Source organism: Lissotriton vulgaris, chromosome 1_1 (genome assembly GCF_964263255.1).
Source record: "Lissotriton vulgaris chromosome 1_1, aLisVul1.2, whole genome shotgun sequence".
Lineage (NCBI taxonomy): Eukaryota > Metazoa > Chordata > Amphibia > Caudata > Salamandridae > Lissotriton > Lissotriton vulgaris.
The window spans coordinates 237,296,999-237,313,239 of NC_141685.1; the positions used below are offsets into that span (position 1 = coordinate 237,296,999).

A 16,241-nucleotide genomic window follows, 5' to 3' on the forward strand; every position below is an offset into this window, starting at 1 on the left:
TTGGCTTCAAAGCGCTAGATCTGCATGGGAGGAATCTACCATGTTCCTATTAGGGCGCTGCGAGTGCCAATGACGCCCTGTGAAGTCAGTGTCAGCGAAGGGAGAGAAAAAATAGAAGAATTAATTCATGAGCGAACAAAGAAAAGATTCGTGTAATATTTACAACAGATTACTAGAACAGTCTTAAAGTCAACATAAAAGTGATATCCGCCCGAATAGGGACTTGAACCCTAGACCCTCAGATTAAAAGTCTGATGCTCTACCGACTGAGCTATCCGGGCTCCTTCTAAGAGCTTTGTAATCTTATTTTCTGAAGTTGCGTGTATTCGTTGTTGTTTGTACTTTGAAATATTTTGTGAGTGATATTCTTTTTGGGGGTGTGGGGGGCTCCCATCATTCCCTTCCATAAATGTATCATGTTTTCGTTTGAACTCACAGTCAGGAGCCATCCGCCTCACAGAAGCCACCCTGAGTCTCTTGTCCTGGCCCTCTCTCTCTATTGACACATTTTTTTGTGTTCTTCACCTTTGATTCCACACCCAGTATCGAGAGAGAAGGGACAGGGCAGCCCAGGGCAGTGACCGCGTCGGCTGCGGCAGGGTAGTGACGTAGAGCCCCCACCCTGTCTTTAGTTGCTGCTCTGCTCTTATCTGTTCCCCCGCCCCCCCCCTTTCTGTGTCTTTCTCTCTCTCCGCCCCGCCCCCCTCACTGGAAAGTGCCTTACCTCTTCCTACCTTTCACCCTCCTGTCTCAGTTATTAAACCCTGCCCCCACTGCCCCTTCCCACAACTTGAATAGTGCAACACATTACGGACTTCCAGGAAAAACCTCATTGTGTCTCTGGAGTGCTCCCGTGGACCTTTTATCGACCCCAGATTAAAGTTCTATGTGCATTTCCTGAGTGGGGGAAGGTGGGTGACTCTGTGAAGCTGGCAACTGCTGCAGCTCCATCCTCAGTGGGGGAAGGAGGGTGACTGTGTGAAGCTGGCAACTGCTGCAGCTCCATCCTCAGTGGGGGGTGGTGGGTGACTGTGTGAAGCTGGCAACTGCTGCAGCTCCATCCTCAGTGGGGGGAGGTGGGTGACTCTGTGAAGCTGTGAACTGCTGCAGCTCCATCCTCAGTGGGGGAAGGAGGGTGACTGTGTGAAGCTGGCAACTGCTGCAGCTCCATCCTCAGTGGGGGGAGGTGGGTGACTGTGAAGCTGTGAACTGCTGCAGCTCCATCCTCAGTGGGGGAAGGAGGGTGACTGTGTGAAGCTGGGAACTGCTGCAGCTCCATCCTCAGTGGGGGAAGGAGGGTGACTGTGTGAAGCTGGGAACTGCTGCAGCTCCATCCTCAGTGGGGGAAGGAGGGTGACTCTGTGAAGCTGGGAACTGCTGCAGCTCCATCCTCAGTGGGGGAAGGAGGGTGACTGTGTGAAGCTGGGAACTGCTGCAGCTCCATCCTCAGTGGGGGAAGGAGGGTGACTCTGTGAAGCTGGGAACTGCTGCAGCAGCATCCTCAGTGGGGGAAGGTGGGTGACTCTGTGGAGTTGGGAACTGCTGCAGCAGCATCCTCAGTGGGGGAAGGTGGGTGACTCTGTGGAGTTGGGAACTGCTGCAGCACCATCCTCAGTGGGGGAAGGAGGGTGACTCTGTGGAGTTGGGAACTGCTGCAGCACCATCCTCAGTGGGGGAAGGAGGGTGACTCTGTGGAGTTGGGAACTGCTGCAGCACCATCCTCAGTGGGGAAGGTGGGTGACTGTGGAGCTGGGAACTGCTGCAGTTCCATCCTCAGTGGGGGAAGGTGGGTGACTCTGTGGAGCTGCAAACTGCTGCAGCTCCATCCTCAGTGGGGAAAGGTGGGTGACTCCGTGGAGCTGGGAACTACTGCAGCTCCATCCTCAGTGGGGGAAGGTGGGTGACTGTGGAGCTGGGAACTGCTGCAGCTCCATCCTCAGTGGGGGAAGGTGGGTGACTGTGGAGCTGGGAACTGCTGCAGCTCCATCCTCAGTGGGGGAAGGTGGGTGACTCCGTGGAGCTGTGAACTGCTGCAGCTCCATCCTCAGTGGGGGAAGGAGGGTGACTGTGTGAAGCTGGGAACTGCTGCAGCTCCATCCTCAGTGGGGGAAGGAGGGTGACTCTGTGAAGCTGGGAACTGCTGCAGCAGCATCCTCAGTGGGGGAAGGTGGGTGACTCTGTGGAGCTGGGAACTGCTGCAGCACCATCCTCAGTGGGGGAAGGAGGGTGACTCTGTGGAGTTGGGAACTGCTGCAGCACCATCCTCAGTGGGGGAAGGTGGGTGACTCTGTGGAGTTGGGAACTGCTGCAGCACCATCCTCAGTGGGGGAAGGTGGGTGACTCTGTGGAGTTGGGAACTGCTGCAGCACCATCCTCAGTGGGGGAAGGTGGGTGACTCTGTGGAGTTGGGAACTGCTGCAGCACCATCCTCAGTGGGGGAAGGTGGGTGACTCTGTGGAGTTGGGAACTGCTGCAGCACCATCCTCAGTGGGGGAAGGAGGGTGACTCTGTGGAGTTGGGAACTGCTGCAGCAGCATCCTCAGTGGGGGAAGGTGGGTGACTCTGTGGAGTTGGGAACTGCTGCAGCTCTATCCTCAGTGGGGGAAGGAGGGTGACTGTGTGAAGCTGGGAACTGCTGCAGCTCTATCCTCAGTGGGGGAAGGAGGGTGACTGTGTGAAGCTGGGAACTGCTGCAGCACCATCCTCAGTGGGGGGAGGTGGGTGACTGTGTGAAGCTGGGAACTGCTGCAGCTCCATCCTCAGTGGGGGGAGGTGGGTGACTCTGTGAAGCTGGGAACTGCTGCAGCACCATCCTCAGTGGGGGAAGGTGGGTGACTCTTTGAAGCTGGGAACTGCTGCAGCTCCATCCTCAGTGGGGGAAGGAGGGTGACTGTGTGAAGCTGGGAACTGCTGCAGCTCCATCCTCAGTGGGGGAAGGAGGGTGACTGTGTGAAGCTGGGAACTGCTGCAGCTCCATCCTCAGTGGGGGGAGGTGGGTGACTCTGTGAAGCTGGGAACTGCTGCAGCACCACCCTCAGTGGGGGAAGGTGGGTGACTGTGAAGCTGGGAACTGCTGCAGCTCCATCCTCAGTGGGGGAAGGAGGGTGACTGTGTAGCTGTGAACTGCAGTTGACATAAAACAACCTAGGCAATCAATGGTGAGAACTTGTTTAAATGAAATATTAAAGGAGAAAGAGCTACCAATCAAATCAGTTTCTGGTATTTATTATACATCAATTACATAACAAAAATGTATAAATAATTCCATTAATCACACACATTGAATGCAAATGAATACATCAAACAAAATTAAGTTACAATAAAAACGGAGGAATTATCTTTTTCAAAAGTACAAAGTGGCAAAATAATTCTCGACGCGCGTTTCGGCGACCAGCGCCTTCTTCTGGAGGAGCCACGTGTTTTCTATAAATTAAAATTATAAAGACAGAGGAGATTACAATCAATAAAAAACAGTTCAATCAGGGAATAAAAAATATAGACAGATAGTCTTATATAAACCTTTTATATTAAAACAAGCTCTCTAATCAATTATTTTCAACAATCATTTTAATTCCTTGTATATTTACACCCAAGGAGGGTTCACATCTTAGACTGATGGGACAGTGGAAAGGAAAGGAAAGAAAGGGGAGGGGGGGTTTGGCTTTGTTATCTATAGGTGAGTCATAAACTATTTGTGATTGAGACATTCAAGGCTTGTCATAGTGAATTCGAACATAAATCATGATACTAGTTTTCTATAGATGGGCGAAAACAGTTGATTCAAACATGTCTATGACTAGATTAGATGCCTAATTTAAGGGGACCCAATTCCAGAATTTTTTATATACTTAAGGGTCGAAATAGAGGGAGTCATGATGCATTTAAGATCAATATTTCAATGGTTCAATTTCTATCTTCAGGGTAGAGTTCTGCATAACGGGCCTTAAACTATAGACAACATATCTCAATTAGGGTCTTTGATGCCCCTTTATAAAGGGGACTTGATTCTGGGTCTTTTGATGCTTACCGATAGTGTTAAATGAAGTTGTGGTGTAATAAGGTAAAAGGCGAATGGTTCAGTTTCTTTCTCCACAATAGATTTCTAGAGTATTGGGTCTCGGAACTGCGGAAAACATAACATAATCAGGGTTTCCAATCTGGTGATGGATATACATTGCCGATGTCAAGCAAGAGCCCTTCAAACATGTTTAATCAATTATGTTGTTTACCTATTGAGTATAGTTGGGCGCGTCCTCGAGACAACACTTTCTATAGGTATATGATGAAACCAAGGTATGATTATTTGTTTTCAATCGTTTTTATGGTTCCTATATTAAGACATTGAGCGGCAATTTCCCTTGTATAATCATGTTATGACATGTAGACAAAAGTTAATATGCGGCAAATTTTTATTTTATTTATGTAGATACATAGCACCAATGGGTGGTATCGAACTCTAATCTCGAGTTAATGAGTATTAATAGTAATGGAATTTATGATTGAAACAAAATCGGGACTATGAATTAAGTAATATGTCAACATGTTAGCGCATAGGGTTCTCTTTAATGTATAAGGTCATTCTAGTTCAAAAGGACTTGAAAAACATGTACCTGATATATATATATACAAAAAGGTTTTTTTTGATGTGCCCTCTCGCTGTCCGAACTGCAGTTTACGTTATGTTTCGTGGGCTGAAGACAGAGAATAAATGGGATATAAACAATTAATTTTTCAAACGATCACCATAATAGAAAAAGTGATTCAAGGGGTGTGAAAAGTCAAATTACCTATAAGACCGTGCTGATTCCGTCTATATCGGAAAGTCCTCCTGATATGGGGAAATTCCTTCTTTTTCGAATTCCTAATAGTTTATAACAAAGGTACAATATATTAGATTAGTCGTTACCATTGGACAAAGCCAACACGTAGCTAGATATCAGCTAAATCACGTGATGGAACGCATAAAGTCACATAGCTCTTACCTAATATTGATATTGTAAGGAACTCATAAAGTCCGACGGCGAGAAGCGGGGTTCTGAAAACGACACCAAATAACCGATATATCTCGTGTAATGGGCAAGAAACGCTTTTATAAAGATATTTCCAAAAGACATCGGCCTCAGCTGTGGATGGTAAGTCGTCATTCACCATGCGAGAACACTTGTCTCTGTTTGTGGAGATCAAAGAGGGACTATTGTGTCCGATACTGAGGAAATACAAAGGAAGGACTTCTCGTTTCTAAAATACGTCGGATGATAGAAAGCAAAGGCAGACCACACACTTTTAAAGGCAATGAATAGAGAAAACTTAATATATTATCCTCTGAGGTGCGGCAATACTTAACCTTATTTGTCAAGATCAAAAGTTAACTATTGTGTGAAATATCAGGGAAGAATAAAGGAAGGACTCCTCGTCTCTCAACTACGTCAGAATGATAGAACAAGAAAACAGACTACAGACTGTCACACGTAATGAGTGGAAAACATCAAAACCACTATAAAAACATATAATCAACTTGTACTGGTTAATTAATATTCTAATAGTTACATAGGTACACTAATATTAGAGATAAAGGAGAGATTAATTCTATATTTCATTATCTATCACTTAATTATGTGAATAGATATTGTAGTAATCCTTTACTGAACTAAGTGGGGCATTATAGAAATAAGTGGGGCATAATGAAATTAATGAAAACTATTTTCTATATTATGGGTAATTAGTTCATTCCAATTATCTAGTAACTAAGTTTTAATGCTGATCCATTATATATTGTTTTCCGAGTCCTAAACAGTTAATGGACCCAATAAATATCACTAATCCAAGCTGTGAACTGCTGCAGCTCCATCCTCAGTGGGTGAAGGTGGGTGACTCTGTGGAGCTGTGAACTGCTTCAGCACCATCCTCAGAGGGGGAAGGTGGGTGACTCTGTCGAGATGCAACTGCTGCAGCTCCATCCTCAGTGGGGGAAGGTGGGTGACTGTGGAGCTGTGAACTGCTTCAGCACCATCCTCAGAGGGGGAAGGTGGGTGACTCTGTCGAGATGCAACTGCTGCAGCTCCATCCTCAGTGGGGGAAGGTGGGGGAATGTGGAGCTGGGAACTGCTGCAGCACCATCCTCAGTGGGGGAAGGCGGGTGACTGTGGAGCTGTGAACTGCTTCAGCACGATCCTCAGAGGGGGAAGGTGGGTGACTCTGTCGAGATGCAACTGCTGCAGCTCCATCCTCAGTGGGGGAAGGTGGGGGAATGTGGAGCTGGGAACTGCTTCAGCACCATCCTCAGAGGGGGAAGGTGGGTGACTCTGTCGAGATGCAACTGCTGCAGCTCCATCCTCAGTGGGGGAAGGTGGGTGACTGTGGAGCTGTGAACTGCTTCAGCTCCATCCTCAGTGGGGGAAGGTGGGTGACTCTGTGGAGCTGCAAACTGCTGCAGCTCCATCCTCAGTGGGGAAGGTGGGTGACTCTGTGGAGCTGGGAACTGCTGCAGCACCATCCTCAGTGGGGGAAGGCGGGTGACTGTGGAGCTGTCTCTCCCATTGTTATTTTGTACCTTAGCAGCGCGCAGCTGTGAGAGTCTGTTTTTACTTCAGGCAAGGTAACTTTTTCGTACCATTGCCTGTTTTATTGTTATCTCCCTGTTGGTCTCATCATGGCAAACCTAGGCTTGACATACTCGGAATCTGAAATAGAGGCTCTGATGTCCGATCCTACTCTATTTGCAGACCCTCATATATCCCAAGCCATAGCTAACACCACAGAATGGGAAAATCTTACAGAAAAAAGCGCGAACACATCTGCACTATCCTACACGGTACTATCCTGAAACAATATCTCATTTCGAATACAGCACCAAGGGGCCTACTGGTCACCAATGCCCCTCGCATCTTCCTAAAAATGCAACTTTCAGGAAAGATTGGGCCATGATCGCGTGGCATTGCACGCGTGATTGGCTCGTCCTAATCATAAAAACAGCGTTCAGATTATCCGAGGCACTGATGATTGAAATCAGAGAGACTGAGTCTAACTTTAAGGCCACGTTAACTGGTTATAAGAAAAGGTTGGACGAACTCAACAAAGAAATGAATGAGTATAAGGATAATTTAATGCAATCGAAAGCAACGAAATTTCAAAAGGATCAAATGAAATTTGCTTTTGAGACAGTATATCCTTACTCCGCAGCAACATTCGTCTCCCCAGTTAAAAATACAAGTAAATCAGACCAATCAGATGATGACTCCTCGAACACTAGCGGATCAAGCTGTGGCTCCTTCCAAAAAACGAGAAGAAGAGGGAATCGTGGGAACAGGAACAACAGAGGGAGATCGGGCAACCCAAATTATCAACAGTGGCAGCAACCACAAATGGAGATGGGCCCACCTCCCTACCCCTACCAACAACCTCAGTATCCCTTCATGGGTTGGAACCCAGGTTTTGTGCCTCCAGTCCACTTCCACAATTAATACAGACCGCCTTTTTTAGAGAGCAGCCGGAGAGGATGGGGCAAGAGGAGAGGCAACAACAGGGTTTCCTGGGCAGAGGACGACTCAGTGTCGAACCACACTCGCAGCAGCATTCAACAACCAGGAATGAGCGGAGTGTGAGTCTGGTTACTAATTTGTCCGAACGAGTCTTGTCACCAATTTAGAGCCAGGTCTTAGAAAAAGGCCTAGGATTTGTTCCTACGGCGAGACCCGACAAGTTCAGACTCCATTGCGAACTGGCGGGATTCTTCCGCAAATTGAAACTGAAAGCTTTCTTTGAAGGAAAAACAGACCCCAATGAATCTATTAGGAAGGGTGACACTGGGCTGAGACCCAATTCAACATTCACCCCTCCTCCATACAAGGTACCAGCAGCTATCACCGCCTTTGAACAGGCAGTGTTCAAGGACCTAGAGTCCAGCCAGAACCCCAAAATGTTTGGCAATTTTACCACAGCGGAATACCAAGCACTCCAACTACTACAGAATGACACCTCCATAGCCATCAAGCCGGCTGATAAAGGCGGAGGAATTGTCATACAAAACACCATTGATTATGACAAAACTTGTGAAGACCTTCTAAGTGACAATCGGAACTACACTCCACTGATGACTGATCCCTCTGCTGACCTTACAAAAAGGATCACCGCCCTGGTCAGACAGGCTGAAGAAAGTGGATACCTCTCCAAAAATTAAGCAGAATTTCTGAATACCAACAGCAACATCATTCCATATTTTTACACATTGCCCAAGATGCATAAAAATCGACTGCCACCACCGGGTCGTCCCATAGTATCAGGTATCGGCTCCCTTTTGGAGCCCCTGTCAAGGTTCTGTGACCAATTCTTAAAGCCACTAGTACAAGCAACCCCTTCTTATCTGAAAGACACAAAGAGCCTACTTTGTCTCCTTGCAGACATCACATTCGAAGCAAACTCAGTCACTTTGGTGACTTTGGATGTTGAAAGTTTATACACAAGCATCCCCCAGGACGATACCATCAAAGTCCTGGGTAAGGCACTCAACTCTACGTGGTGGATTTTGAAGCCCAACACATCCTACCACAAACCGCGGAATTTAGTCCTTCCATGCTTCTATGGAAGCGCTACATCGATGACATCCTGCTTTTATGGACAGGCAGTGACGGTGACCTTGAGTCCTTTCTGCTGTGGATTAACACCCTTGACCACAACCTGAGGTTCACTAACACCACAAGCAAAACAGACATAGTCTTTCTCGATGTAGTAATCATGGTGACTGGCACCTGTCTAACCACGAAAACCCACCATAAGCCAACAGCTAAGAACAATCTATTAGAATTCAGTAGCTTTCATCCCCGCCCCCTAAAGGAGAACCTCCCTTATGGACAGTACCTGAGGTTGAGACGAAATTGTAGCACAATAATTGACTTCAAGGAACAAGCCTCGGGTCTAACTGGCAAACTGAGAGAGAGGGGATATCCTTCCACAATCCTTAGTAAAGGCTTTAAGAGAGCAAGAAACAGCCGAGAGAAGCCCTGCTGGAAGAGAAAACCAATAGTCAAGAGCTGGTACCACTCACCTGTGTAACTACATTTAATGGTCTGTCGAACTACATGAAAAAAACAATAAACAAACATTGGAGCATCATAACATTAGCGAAGAAGGATTGGGAAAAACCTCTTTTTTCCTTCAAAAAGGGTCGTAGCCTTAAGGATGCTTTGGTTCATACTCGTCCAAAACAGAAGACAAACCCTCAAATCTCTTCAGTCACGACGGCATGGGGACTGCCTCCAATCATAGGGCACTACCCGTGTTCAGATTGTAGTGTGTGCCATCTAACGGAGGCCTCGAAAACACTCTCATTGGAACAGGGAAAAACCTGGACACAAACTGCACATACCAACTGTAATTCAAACAATGCGGTGTATTTAATCACGTGCCCCTGTTCCCTACTCTATGTTGGCATGACCACACGAAAAGTTAAACAGCGCATTTGTGAACACCGAAGCAATATAAGGTGTAAAAAAGCAACTACAAAACTGAGCTGGCATTTTCTGGAGTCCAACCATACCACCAACGATATGAAATGGACAATAATTGAAACAATCACTGGTACCACTAATGTTTCTAGCAGGCTTTTTGAACGGGAGCAGCGCTGGGTGTACCGCTTAGGTACTAACATCATTGGGCTCAATGATGATATTCCGTGGAACACGGTCTTGAACTGATATTCCCAGCCCCCCCTTTTTTCCTTTCACATGGGCCTGTACACCATCTGCAGTGCAATACAGTACCGTCCAGCTCATTCTAAAACCCAGTGACAATAAACACCTGTAATATCGGGTACATGTGTGCCTTTAGAGTACCGCCCATGTAACTCTGTAAGCGCATTTTCTGATCAAGTGACACACTCTCCCTAAGTTCCTGTTAATTATGTGGTATGATAATCCCTTTCAGCCCTTAATATGCATACTTGACAATCTGACCGGCATATCATTGACTATTCCTAATTTTTTCTTTCCTACCTCTGTATCCAACCTACATAGACACCCATGCTGTGATAACATCGCATTCACACTGACGACGAAGCATATGCTTCGTATGCTGGTTGTGTTTACATTTGAGGAGTTCACTCTCCTATTGGTCAAAGAATTCAAGCCTCCTTGTGGAGACACACCGCGCCCCTCTCACCAGAGCGACGCGCTCCTTGACCTCGCTTCCGCTAGACCACGCCCACCCGGAAGAGCACCGAGGCTGCTACACAAGCTTCTAAACTCACTCACCGGCCCCGCTCTCCATCGTCGGGGTCCGGTTTGAGGATATACGAGGGGTATAAGCGGGCTGCGAGTGTTGTGGGCGTGAGTAACAACACAAGGACGTTTGGGCAATAACTACTTTATCGAGCTAAGTCTAACCCGATTCTGTGCATTTCTAGCCTATTCTCTTTATTCCTAGGATGTGCCAGGGACGCTCCAACCCCCCTCCCGAGACCCATGGTGCAGTTAGCGCCATATTTTAAAGTGAGATATGTTGTTTTTCATGATACCTTTCATTGGGGGTCACAGACCTTTGGTCCATTGATCCCTTAAAGCACTCATATCGTGTTTTAAACCCCTTATCTAGCCATTTTGTGCTTTTTAATGTAAACACCTCGTTTTCACTTCACTTCCCAGAGCTAGAGTTATCATCCCTATAGGGTTTGTGGATGGTGTTAATTCTAGCGTTTATTTTGGGAACACATTCGATGCCACTATTATGGAGCACTATGGACAAAAAACGTGATGGCACAGCTCTACAACTAATTGTTTGTATGTCTTATGTGTTTGTTTGTTTTTTGTTCCGCAGGTGCTGATACACTCCATAACTAGGAGTATTTTTTGGAATGAGCATCTTGCTCTTCCACTTTTTTATGCACTTTATCACATATATTTTTATTAATTTTTCACTTTCACGTCCCCAGGTTAGGGTGGACCGCAGGTGCTGATACACTCCATAACTAGGAGTATTTTTTGGAATGAGCATCTTGCTCTTCCACTTTTTTATGCACTTTATCACATATATTTTTATTAATTTTTCACTTTCACGTCCCCAGGTTAGGGTGGACGATTAGAGTCCATACCGCCGGGGTTTATCTCTGTCCTGACGAATGCCTAGGTAAATTTATACCACCCCTAAGGCTGAAACATGTTGACTGATTTAATTCTGAATTAACCATCCATTACCTTTGGCACTAAATTCAGATACATAAACCTTTTATTCGTGTCCTAGGGATCATTTATTAAACTTTTTTGTAGATACCCTTTAGACACTTTTAATTTTAAGTTAACCTCACAACACGCCCATTTCACACAACCAGCTCCGCAGTCTTCTGGCGTCGCAGCACACCGAAGAGGCACTCGGCCTCTTTGGTGGGGCCCGATGATGAAGCATGACACTGACCAGGTCGGTGTGTGAGGGCTTTCTTCTCCACCCAAATAGGGTGTGAGCTCCACTAGTTGTCTCGCTCCTTCTACGTGGCTTTTTGGATACTTTAACCTCTCTTTCTTTGTTTATTTGAGCTGTGAACTGCTGCAGCTCCATCCTCAGTAGGGGGAGGTTGGTGACTCTGTGGAGCTGTGAACTGCTGCATCACCATCCTCAGTGGGGGAAGTTGGTTGACTGAGGAGCTGTGAACTGCTGCAGCACCATCCTCAGTGGGGGAAGGTGGGTGACTCTGTGGAGCTGTGAACTGCTGCAGCACCATCCTCAGTGGGGAAGGTGGGTGACTCTGTGGAGCTGGGAACTGCTGCAGCTCCATCCTCAGTGGGGGAAGGTGGGTGACTCTGTGGAGCTGTGAACTGCTGCAGCACCATCCTCAGTGGGGGAAGGTGGGTGACTGTGGAGCTGTGAACTGCTGCAGCACCATCCTCAGTGGGGGAAGGTGGGTGACTCTGTGGAGCTGTGAACTGCTGCAGCTCCATCCTCAGTGGGGTAAGGTGGGTGACTCTGTGGAGCTGGGAACTGCTGCAGCACCATCCTCAGTGGGGAAGGTGGGTGACTGTGGAGTTGTGAACTGCTGCAGCTCCATCCTCAATGGGGGAAGGTGAGTGACTCTGTGGAGCTGTGAACTGCTGCAGCTCCATCCTCAGTGGGGTAAGGTGGGTGACTCTGTGGAGCTGGGAACTGCTGCAGCACCATCCTCAGTGGGGGAAGGTGGGTGACTCTGTGGAGCTGCGAACTGCTGCAGCTCCATCCTCAGTGGGGAAGGTGGGTGACTCTGTGGAGCTGCGAACTGCTGCAGCACCATCCTCAGTGGGGAAGGTGGGTGACTGTGGAGTTGTGAACTGCTGCAGCTCCATCCTCAATGGGGGAAGGTGAGTGACTCTGTGGAGCTGGGAACTGCTGCAGCACCATCCCCAGTGGGGGAAGGTGGGTGACTCTGTGGAGCTGCGAACTGCTGCAGCACCCTCCTCAGTGGGGAAGGTGGGTGACTTTGGAGCTGCAAACTGCTGCAGCACCATCCTCAGTGGGGTAAGGTGAGTGACTCTGTGGAGCTGGGAACTGCTGCAGCACCATCCTCAGTGGGGGGAGGTGGGTGACTCTGTGGAGCTGTGAACTGCTGCAGCACCATCCTCAGTGGGGGAAGGTGGGTGACTCTGTGGAGCTGCGAACTCCTGCAGCACCATCCTCAGTGGGGAAGGTGGGTGACTGTGGAGCTGCAAACTGCTGCAGCTCCATCCTCAGTGGGGGGAGATGGGTGACTCTGTGGAGCTGGGAACTGCTGCAGCACCATCCTCAGTGGGGGAAGGTGTGTGACTCTGTGGAGCTGCGAACTGCTGCAGCACCATCCTCAGTGGGGAAGGTAGGTGACTCTGTGGAGCTGCGAACTGCTGCAGCACCATCCTCAGTGGGGAAGGTGGGTGACTGTGGAGCTGTGAACTGCTGCAGCTCCATCCTCAATGGGGGAAGGTGGGTGACTGTGGAGCTATGAACTGCTGCAGCTCCATCCTCAGTGGGGGAAAGTGGGTGACTGTGGAGCTGTGAACTGCTGCAGCACCATCCTCAGTGGGGGAAGGTGGGGGACTCTGTGGAGCTGTGAACTGTTGCAGCACCATTGATGGAACGAGGTTTCATACGTACAGAAAATTGCTTGGACTCAGTCCTCTCAAAAGAACCTCTAATTAATTAACCACAAACATGTTTTGTTTACTAAAATTCACATTTCACGACATTTCTAGTATGTAGGGGAAGCTCTCCTATGTGCTTGTACTAATATTAACTCAAGTGTATTAAAATGGCTGCCAAAAACACGGGAACGATTCTGCGTATACGTCCGCCACATCTACGTGGTGTGACGTCTTTCTGCTCTGGAGCGAAATCTTTGCTTCTGAGCACTAGTGCCAGAAATGGCCGCTTTAAACCTCACATGCTAACGCTTATGCTGCCGCTTGTACTAAACTTGTTTGTTCTGCTTAACTATTAATGCAAAAGTTAAAATAAAATAATGGGGTTAGAGTAGAAATAAGTGGTATACAGTGCATTCATTTATTTTTGTATTCTAATATGTTTCTTTATGACTTTGATACTAGCTCGTACTTGGGCTTAAATACTGAGACCAACTCCATTTTGAACAAAGCTGCACATGCCCACTCTAGCTCCAAAACTGCTGAAGCATTGGCATTGAAACCCAGTCAATAAGCTTCTTATCCACGATGTCTATGAGAAAATGCCCTTCTGACCTCAGGAGGAACTGAAGCTATATAAATTGTATCAAATTTGTTGAACAGTATTGCTGGGTGGAATAAAAGTGCATGGGAAAATAAATTATGGGCGGTAACCGGAATCAATTGAAACCAATACTAAAATGATCACATCATAGTATGGTGTGATGACCTCTCCTCGTCTTTCTAACCAATCACTGAAGGGGAACATGTAGATTTGCTACATTTAGGGGTGGTACACTGCCCCCGAAATGGTATAACTAAGGTAGGTTTAGATAGAGAATGTCCGACTTGTCCGAGTAGCTGACCTGTCACTGACCCAACAACTGCTATAGGAGATCGAGAGCAGAGGTGCTGGCGGAGCACTCTGGCAGAGAATCGAGGTGTTGGGGGAAATTATCGATTACACAGTCAGGGTACTAAATTTGCTAGAGAGGGGTGTGACGCTGGTGTTGCACTTAGCTGAGGTCACCTGTCCTGATCTGCACCTGCCTTGTCTCGTGGGCACCTGATTAGTCGGGGACCTGGTCCTTATTTGCCCCAGCCCGTGGCCAGGATTGGTCATTGCACCATTCTAGGTAAATATAATCCATGTGGTATGTCCTTGTGCTATTTCCTTTTCTCACCCTTTCGAGGTACCAATGTCTACAGGTGTGAATGTGATTTCTTACAAACTTTATGTCCTATTGGTTATATTCTTGCTTGTAAAATTTATGGTCACAAAATTTGTGGCCCTTTTAGTTTTGACTCAAAAATGTTTTCATAGATAAAGGTTTTAAAACTTTCCCTGAGTCTGTGGTTATTACAGGAAATTGTAAATGTGTTTAAATATTGCCTGTTTCTAACTAACTCCCTCTTCGATCCCTAGGACTTATAGTAAAGGTGACAAGGATTGGTAAGTCATGGTGTACACGTATAAGCCCTAAAAAGACCTCAAATTACTGATAGGCGACTAATTAGTAAATTAGTTAGGCAGGACTACTAGTTCAAAGTGTGAATGTTATATGGGCCCAGGTGAGTATGGTAAAATTGAGCTGGTAGGTCCCCGTGCGCTCTATCACCATCCTCAGTGGGGAAAGGTGGGAGACTCTGTGGGGCTGTGAACTGCTGCAGCTCCAGCCTGTTGCAAGTCCATGCTGACCCATGCAGGCAGGAGATTTCTTCCTGTACTGGCAGTGGGTTAGTCAGCTTCACTGTCAGGTCAGATGGGAGTCTTACAAAGCTGCAGCTATTGAAGGCATGCCAAAGGCAAGCCCGTCCGCGACCTGACCGCGGCAGGCGCCAGGAAACCTGGATCTACGCCCTTCCATCACTACAACATTACCACCCTCCTCACATTCAACCCCGGAAGACTCGTACACTGCCAACAGGCCTCATCGAACATGACCAACTGCCAGTTCTCCTCCCTCCACTGCCGCCAGACCGTCACCACCAGCCCGGCTTCCAACACCTCCGATGCCTGCAGCAAAGACACCCTAAAATGCATCCTCCTCAAAGTGCGCTCCGTACACAAACATGCCATTGAAATCTAGAACCTACTCGTCTCTCTCTCGCCCAACATCGCCTTTCTCACGGAGACCTGGACCAACGCCTCCTCTGCCCCGAACATCAACACCACCATCCCAGATGGATACAAGATCCAGAGGAAGGACCTCCCTAACAAGCAGGGAGGGGGCCTCACCATTGCCCACAAAAGCACCTCCAGCGAAATCTTCCTCTCCACCGAACACCTGCACTTCCAGATCCAGACCAGCCCCAACGCAACACTCCGAAGAACCCTCGTCTACAGACCCACCCAGCCCCAGGACACCCTTCTCCACCACCATCCCTGACTTCATTGCGCCCTACGCCATTGCCTCAGTGAACTACATACTCAATGGAGACTTGAACTTCCACCTCGACGACCCCAGGGACCCCAAATCCACCACCCTTCACGACAACCAGGCCAACATCGGACTCAAACAACTCGTCACCAGACCAACCCACAGAGCAGGACACCCCCTCGACCCCATCTTCGCTGCAGGAAACAGTGTGCAATTCAGCCACACAACCCAACCCTCATGGACCGACCACTACTGCGTTCATTTCACCGTAGGAAAACCCAAGGCACCCAAACCAGCCTCACGCTGGAACTGGAGCAAGGTTACCGAAAACCAACTCAACCCCACCCTCACCCGAAACAACCAAACTTCGGCATCCAATGGCAACACCGCAGCCAGAGAACACCTGGATCACTAAATGGGTGGACGAGCTCACCTGCTGCATAACCCCGACAAACAGCACCCCAGGAAAGCCACCTGGTTCACTACCAGCCTCCAAGAAGCCAGACGTACCTGCAGACACTTGGAGAAGAACTGGAGAAACACCAAAACACCCGAAAACCAAGCCACTTACAAGTACGCCATGACGGACTACACAACCAAATTAGAACCACCAAGAGGACCTTCATCCACACCAAAATCCTCACCAACTCCACCAACTCCAAGGAACTCTTCACTGTCATCCAGGAATTCACCAACCCTCTCAGCGAAGGCACAGACATCACCATGACCCAAGACCTCTGCAACAAGCTTGGAACCT

General features: G+C 47.9%; 1 long non-coding RNA gene across 1 annotated transcript; it reads right to left on the minus strand.

Moving 5' to 3' along the window:
- Window positions 1-3,204: 3,204 nt before the first annotated feature.
- LOC147745263 (uncharacterized) lies at window positions 3,205-5,322 on the minus strand. Its single transcript, XR_015299444.1, has 3 exons — window positions 4,983-5,322; window positions 4,788-4,861; window positions 3,205-3,423 (listed from the first exon to the last, which is right to left on the minus strand). It is a non-coding gene; the product is annotated as an uncharacterized LOC147745263 (long non-coding RNA).
- Between the last annotated feature and the right edge of the window lie 10,919 nt (window positions 5,323-16,241).